Below are 8415 nucleotides of genomic sequence, written 5' to 3' on the forward strand. Positions count from 1 at the left end.
AATGTGAGATTTTGCAGGACAAAACACCCTCACTACCAGTGCAAAAGACAGAACTTCTTTTTTATGTCCAAATAAAACTTATTCTTGTAGCATTTCAGTTGCTGATGCTACTTTATATAACATTTATGTGTTTCAACTACAAAATAACTGTTTTTTTCTGCAATTATTAAACAAAGCTTGGGAAACATTTTTTATGTCCTAAAAATCTCAGGACATTTGCTATGTTTTAGTTTTTTTCCACAGGACACAGTTGCCAAAAGAGGGACTTTCCCTGCAAACATGGACTGGTGGCAACCATCTGTGGACTTTGGTGATAATTCTGGATTCTGGACTGTTTTTGCAAATACTTCCAATGCTTGTTTAACTGTCTGTTCATGGACTTTATATGCAACATTGCCATTACAGTTTTACACAGTATTTCTATTGATTACTGTATGCCTGATTTAACCTGTATGGTCCATATGTAATACTGAATTATTTGAATAATCTGTTTTATGTTTTAAAACATTTTAAATTGAGTTTCAAAATATTTTATAAAATGTTCCTCTGTTCTTTTCAAATTTAAGGAAGATGGTAAAAGGTCTCAGGTTTGCTTAGTTACCATTCCCACCCCAACAAAAATATCTGAAGGTGATAATTATCCAACTTGACCTCCACTATCTGGAAAAAGCCACCAAGATCTGTTTGTTTTTGTGTTTGTTGTATTTCAGTGCTTCAAAATTTGTTTTCTTATAATACCTATAAAACTACTTATTTTCAAAATTAAGGACATTTGAAAAGGGTCTCAATTGTGCTTAGTGGACATTTCTACCTCAAGCAAAAACATCTGAAATGAATAATAACTTCACCCCACTTTCTGGAAAAGAGCCACAAAGATCGGTTTACATTTGCATCTTGCCTTCTGGATTTTTGATCATTTCTGTGTTGGGATTCTCTGCATACTTTCAACAGCATAAGATTTTTTGTTTCACTGCACATTTTCAAATTTATGAGCTCCATGAAAGGGGGAACAGCCACACACACACACACACACACACACACACACACACACACACACACACACACACACACACACACACACACACACACACACACACACACACACATAATAAACTCACATTATACATGCAAAACTGCAATGTACTTTTTCAGACGGACCTCATCTGAGGAAGCCAAAGGGTGAGAACATTTCTGAATGTTTACTTTCGGATTGAATTTTGTCCTTATTTATCCTGCTATATATATTTTTAAAGCATTTACTCCTTTAAATTATGCTGAGGTGGTGGTTTCTTTCATGTACTATTGATGAGAGATACTTAACACTGTTAAAATGTAAAATGAAATAAGAATTTGTAACTTCAGGGTAACATTGAGATACCAGGTACAGTCCCTTACCTAGTCAAACGTGGTACCTCTCCCTGGAATGATACTATTTAAGTTGCTCATTTGTCAATTTGGAATCAGACAAGAAAACCCATTCACCATTGAATAAAGATCCGATAAACCCTTAACTGGATTTCTTTCCTCTGGAAAGAGGACTTTATTTTTGCCAAGTTTTGCTAAGTTAGCTGTGGCCAGGACTGGATGTTTTGAACAATATTCCTTATGCCTAATCATTTACTTTGTCCTGTAGACTATTGAGGCTGCAGGTTGGGATACAAGACATAGTATAGCAGTGATAGATATTAACAAATGCTGGATCCTCTTCGTGTTTGGCCAGTAGGGTGGTCAATATTTGTTGATTTCAGATAAAGTAAGGTCAAATTAAACATTTACCAAATAGTATTTTAACAGCTGTAAAAGGAGTTTATATTATTCTTGGCATCAGAAGTCATGTTATTACTATGGGAAGCAGTGCATTTCATCATAGTGCTCTGAAAGAAGATGTGAAACTTGTGAATTTGAACAAGTATTAACTGTTTACCCTAGAAAGTGTATGGAATATAAATCAACACAACATTATTAGGTTGATAGTAATATAACTAAAACTGAATATGTAATGTGCATAAAGAAAAGGAATATAATAAGCAGCAAATGAAGAAAGTGAATATCTTAAACCTGAGGGTGACCTGAATAAGGGAAGTTCAGATACCGAGTCTAATAATTCTGAACTGTAAAAAAAAAGTCATAAAGGTAACATAAGGGGACATGTTGCAATTTCTAAGGAGAAATTACCATTAACTTTTGGGGAAAACAGGATAAGAGGTTATGTCTGAGGATTATTATTCTATAGGGAAAATGATTCAGAAAAAAAAAAGAAAAAGCTATGTAAAAAAAATGAAAATGAATAAATAAGTAGATAGATAGATAGATAGATAGATAGATAGATAGATAGATAGATAGATAAATAAATAAATAAGAGATAGATGTCAAATACTGTCAGGAAGTTGAGAATTTATTTTTGAATGGATATAAATATCAGGCTGATTTGATTTATTTTCTGGATATAAGTTGCATAAAGGAAAGGAAGAAAGACCAAGAATTAAGGCTAAATGGAAATGTGAAGTTGCTTGGTGTTTGGGAGCCAGGAATATATGGGGGGTGCATTGATAATGGTTATTGGAAGGAATATTAAAGGGATGGTATTGGGATGTAATTTATAGGGAGCATGTAAGATTTAATACTATATATGCTTCTGTTAAATAAAAAAGTAGAACCTTGTTTATTAATTACAGAAGCCAGTATATCATGTGGGAGATTTTAGCACTCATCTGAAAGGAAAAGAATGAAAAAGAGAGGACGCTGGTAAAAGGATTTGAAAGGAGATGCTTAATATTTCTGTTATATTTCATCTCCCTATACATGCCCTCAATTATTTCCATAATTCAATTCAATCTTCAATTTTCCTGACTTTGTTTCTCAGATACCGATATTTTGTAAGTACTTTCTCCAGCCTTCCAACATAAAGACCAAAGCATTTAGAAGATTTATGTGGGGAATGACAAGATGCTGTCAGTCATCGCTGGAAAGTAGGAATTATGCTTTCAAATTTAATTCCAGATTTTAAGAGAAAAGTGTCAGTATAAGTAAGATTAGCTTTGTCCTGCCTAAAGGGTGTAGAAGGGATTTGACTTCTTAGGGATACTGATGCACCTTTTCCAACAACAATGACATTTTTGGTGTAGGTATTGAAAGAGTGGTAGGCACTGAAACCCAGCACTGCAAGGGTGCCATCTCTGCTCTGAAAACATGTCTCAGTAAATACACAGATATCCATATTTTCAAGAGACAGCAATAACTTTAAGGAGTACAACTTCTTACTTAGGCTTCTAGCATTGAGCAGTGCTACCGTCATATAATCCTGATTTTGCTTGACTAAGTAATTTACTAAGACTAACAGTGACTAAAAAGATACTATGGGGGAAGGAAAAGTTTTGTTCAATATGTGGAAGCCATGCAGAGACAGTGGTGCAGTCCATTCCTAACAAAGAAGTTAGGACTGTCAATTATCTCATCCCAAGATGATATATATATACTGGACCCCCACTTAGAATGACATCAATAACTAGGCCAATAGTTAAAGTTAATTATCTTTTGCTTGTCATGTGGCATCATTCTTGGTGATGGTAGGATGCTGCTCAAGACTAGTTTTACACCAGATGCATATTCTGAGAGCTCTGTCATGTCCCTCTTCATATGGTCCAAGGAGGTGTGTCTTATGTTGTTCACTCCCACATGTGCAACAACCAAGTCATATGTGTACCTAGTGTGAAGGGAATTGAGGGCCCTAGTGACATGGCAGATTCTGGCACCTGAGTGGCAGCTAATAGTCACCCTCTCCTTTCTTAGTCTAGTGAGTGGGGCATCTATGTATCTCACTATAGAGCCACCTCCAACTAAGATATTACCAGATGGTTCAAAATGGCTTCATTACCTTAAGTGTTACAGCTTGCCTGCTGAGTGACCCCTTTTTATAATTCTATTGTCTGTAGTATCAATGGATGTTGTTCACCTGCTAGTGTTATGCTGAGTATCTTGTATGTCAAACTTTCATCTAGGAGGTGTTGTGGTTTGGGCAAGAATTCTTTTAGTACCTTAGCATTAGAAGGCTTATTTGTTAGCATAGGACATAGTGGGCATGGTTGCATGAAGTGGATACTGGTACTGTCAACTTCCTGGGTATAGTCGATAATTTTAAAAGAGAGATTGGCCTTCAAGGTTAGCAGATGCTTGTACCTCCCACATACAGATTTGTCTAGTGGAAAAAAATGTTGTCAGTAAGAATTAGACAATTCTTACATTGCCTTGGGGCTGCCTAGTGCTATCAGGCTTATGACAGAAGGTGTGGGAAACTGTGATCTCATTATGTGTAGTGTCTACTGAAACAAGGAACACTAATGAAGTAGAATTGTAGAAAGTGATCTGTTTACCAGACAAGGTGGAACAGTGACTCAATAGCACCACAGTTATAAGCATGCACTAACAGTAGCAGCAACTGATAAATACAAAAGCCAGGAAAGGTGACTGAAGCAACGTATGGATACTTGAATCAACAACTACCAGTTTTGATGCAATAGCAGCATCTTAGAACAAGTAACAGGACAATTTGCAGATTACGGTGATGACTGGACTTAGGATTCAGATGCTCAGAGCAAACAAAAATGAATTGCTAAACACTAAAGCCAGTAAAGGCAATAGCAACCACTTATGATTATATAAAGCAGAGACTATCACTTTGATTCAGATGGCACAACAGCAGCTTAATACAAGTGATAGGACAATTTACAAATTGCAGGAATGACTTGGCTTAGGCTCAGAATGCCCACAGCTGGCAAAAGTAGTGAGATGAGCCAAAAAAGTGGAACACTCTCCCATTATCCCTCAGAACTATCCATAACCCTGATAATTTTAAATCTTCTCTACACTCTTACCTCTCTGCTATTGGGAACTGTTCTTGCTCCCAATCCTATACTAACCTCCCCCATGACATTTCTTAACTCTTCACTATACTTGCCTAATTACTCAATATATTTGCCTTAACTTCTATCTAGCAACCAGTAAAAAAAAAAATCCTGATTAAAAACAATGTTTACTAATGGCTAATTTCTAAAACTTGATCTGGAAAATGTCAATGAATAATATTATGTTTCATGTACTGTACAGAGGTCCTCCCTGAACCTCCACTTTTCAATTTCTATACTTGTTACAATGTGTTAATGACCTATTACTGTAACTGTATAACTCTCTAAGATTCTACTGTTTTTGTAATGTGTAAATTATTTCTATTACTGTGGAGATTTTCTCCCCGGGCCTCCACTGAAAATGGGCTCAATACCTGTGGAAGCATGGAGGTGTTTAGGTGAAATGGCAGTGGAGTTTTTAACCAGATTGTTTAATGAAATCTTAGAAAGTGAGAGGATGCCTGAGGAATGCAGAAAACGTGTTTTGGTACCGATTTTTAAGAATAAGGGTGATGTGCAGAGCTGTAGTAACTACAGAGGGATTAAATTGATCAGTCACAGTATGAAGTTATGGGAAAGAGTAGTGGATGCTAGGTTAAGAAGGGACGTGATGATTAGTGAACAGCAGTATGGTTTCATGCCGGGAAAGAGCACTACACATGCGATGTTTGCTCTGAGAGTGTTGATGGAGAAGTACAGAGAATGTCAGAAGGAGTTGCGTTGTGTTTTTGTAGACTTAGAGAAAGCATGTGACAGGGTGCCTAGAGAGGAGTTGTACTATTGTATGAGGAAGTCAGGAGTGTCAGAGAAGTATGTAAGAGTGGTACAGGATATGTACGAGGGTAGTGTGACAGCGGTGAGGTCTGCGGTGAGAGTGACGGATGAGTTTAAGGTGGAGGTGGGGTTACATCAAGGATCAGCTCTGAGCCCTTTCTTATTTGTAATGGTGATGGACAGGTTGACAGATGAGATCAGACAGGAGTCCCCATGGACTATGATGTTTGCAGATGACATTGTGATCTGTAGTGAGAGTAGGGAACAGGTGGAGGAGACCCTGGAGAGATGGAGATATGCTCTAGAGAGAAGAGGAATGAAGGTCAGCAGGACTAAGACAGAATATATGTGTATGAATGAGAGGGAGGGTAGAGGAATGGTGAGGATGCAAGGAGTAGAGGTGGCGAAAGTGGATGAGTTTAAATACTTGGGGTCAATAGTTCAGAGTAACAGTGAGTGTGAAAAAGAGGTGAAGAAGAGAGTACAGGCAGGATGGAGTGCATGGAGAAGAGTGTCAGGAGTGATTTGTGACAGACGAGTACCTGTAAGAGTGAAAGGGAAGGTCTAGAAGAGGGTAGTGAGACCAGCTATGTTATATGGGTTTGAGACAGTGGCATTGACAAAAAGGCAGGAGTTTGAGTTTGATGTGGTAGAGTTAAAGATGTTAAGATTTGCACTGGGTGTAACGAGGGTGGACAGGATTAGGAATAAATATATTAGAGGGTCAGCCCAGGTTGGAAGGTTTGGAGACAAAGCCAGAGAGGCAAGATTACATTGGTTTGGACATGTGCTGAGAAGGGATGCTGAGTATATTGGAAAAAAGATGCTAAGGATGAAGCTACCAGGTAACAGGAAAAGAGGAAGGCCTAAGATAAGGTTTATGGATGTGGTGAGAGAAGACATGCAAGTGGTTGGTGTGACAGAGCAAGATGCAGAGGACAGGAAAAAATGGAAACAGGTGATCCGCTGTGGCGACCCCTAACGGGAACAGCCGAAAGAAGATGATGATGGCCCAGTGGACTTCCCTGGTTAACAAACTGCAAATAAATAAATAAATAATATGCAATATGTCTGCAGCAAGACAAGAACTCTATACTAAATGAACATGGCTACTATATGTAAGTATATTCAGCACTTCTGCTCAATTGTCCACAAATGTGCTTAATTGTTCAGAGGTAAATCAGGTGTGAAAATAGTTTTGTTTCTCCAAAATGGGAAGAGTTGAGAGGTTTGCTCTCAAAATCCTTCATAATCAGAGGAGGAAAAGGCATTTTGCTATCCCGATTAGAATATGGCATTCTCTCAATAGTGTATGCATAAAACAAAATCACAGTGTTATTTAAACACTCAGTAATGAAATCTGCAGGTTCATTACACATTTAAGAAAAGAAGAACTCCATTGCAAAATACTACAAAAAAAAAAAAGGATTCCTGTCAAACAAAGGGGCATACCTCCTTCTTGGATCATAGCTGTTCAAACTATTACAAAAATAAATTTTCTTTTCATTAGCTTGCATTCAAGACTCCCCAGTGTACAACCTTTGAAAACTTGACTATTCTGTACCCTCATTACAGGACCCTCAAACTAAACTCCAGTGCAGTAATCACTGCTTTTCTCCTGCAGGTCCCAAAATCTGGAAATCCATATCAACCTTTTAAAAAACACATACTCTTACCCAAATTTTAATTATCAGTTAAAAATGTACCTCCTGAAAATTGTAACATGCCAGTGCAATATCATTATATACATACATCTCAACTGTCCAGATTTTGCAAAATGTCCAGATTTCTGATTTATGTTTGTGGTCTGCTCCTCATAAAACTTACTGTTTTCTAGAAAATAATGAAGGGCTGAAGTCACTAAATAATGACAGGCATTTACATTTCAGGCTTCATATCCAAACACAAAATCTGCTACTGTCATGATGTTTAAGTTTATAAGAGCAAAATTTAAAATTTGTCCTTATTTTGGGGCCTCTGTCCCCCCATTTTGTTTAGCTTTGTCCAGATTTATTGTGCTCAGAGATCGAAAGGTATGGTTAAATGACCGTCTCAAGCCATAAACTCCCTTACTGCTATCTTCTGTATTCCCTCTGTTTTAACTCCTCAGTACTACTGCACTGCTTATGTACTTCAAACTCTAGGTCTGTATTGTATGTAATCTCAGCTGTTTACAAAAGACTCTGGGCAGGATTCATGAAGCCTCCGTGTAAGAGATACATGGCTTACACGGAGGCTGCAGTTAAACGGTGTGACGTCAGCATGTCATGCATATGAATGAGGGCATGCTGAATCACACCGAAGGCTAACACGGTCCGTGGAAGACAGTAGAAGGCGTGTCCGTAGGCCGAGCCCTGCAAGCGGACACGCCCCCAGAAGAGTAAAACTGCCCAAAGTAAACACCCACGACAGAGGCCATGGAAATGTGAATAAACACAACACAACACATGCCCCCACAGGCTATGAACATAAAATATATAAATGAACATCTTATATATATTTTTTTTAAATCATAAAGATGTTTGCCCGTGAGTGCGCTCATTTGCGCGGGTGTGCCCGTAGCTTAGCCACAGTTCGCAGTCAGTGGAAAAGGATATAAGAACTAAATATGCAAAGTAAGCCAAGAAGCAATAGCATGGTGGTAGAGACGTCGGCTGAAGAGCAAGCAGTCATGGTTCGAGCCCCCACAACACCAATTTTATTTTTAGTAACTTAAGCACGAAACAAGTCCCAAAAAACC

Source organism: Protopterus annectens, chromosome 2.part1 (assembly GCF_019279795.1).
Source record: "Protopterus annectens isolate FY-2018-M chromosome 2.part1, PAN1.0, whole genome shotgun sequence".
Lineage (NCBI taxonomy): Eukaryota > Metazoa > Chordata > Ceratodontiformes > Protopteridae > Protopterus > Protopterus annectens.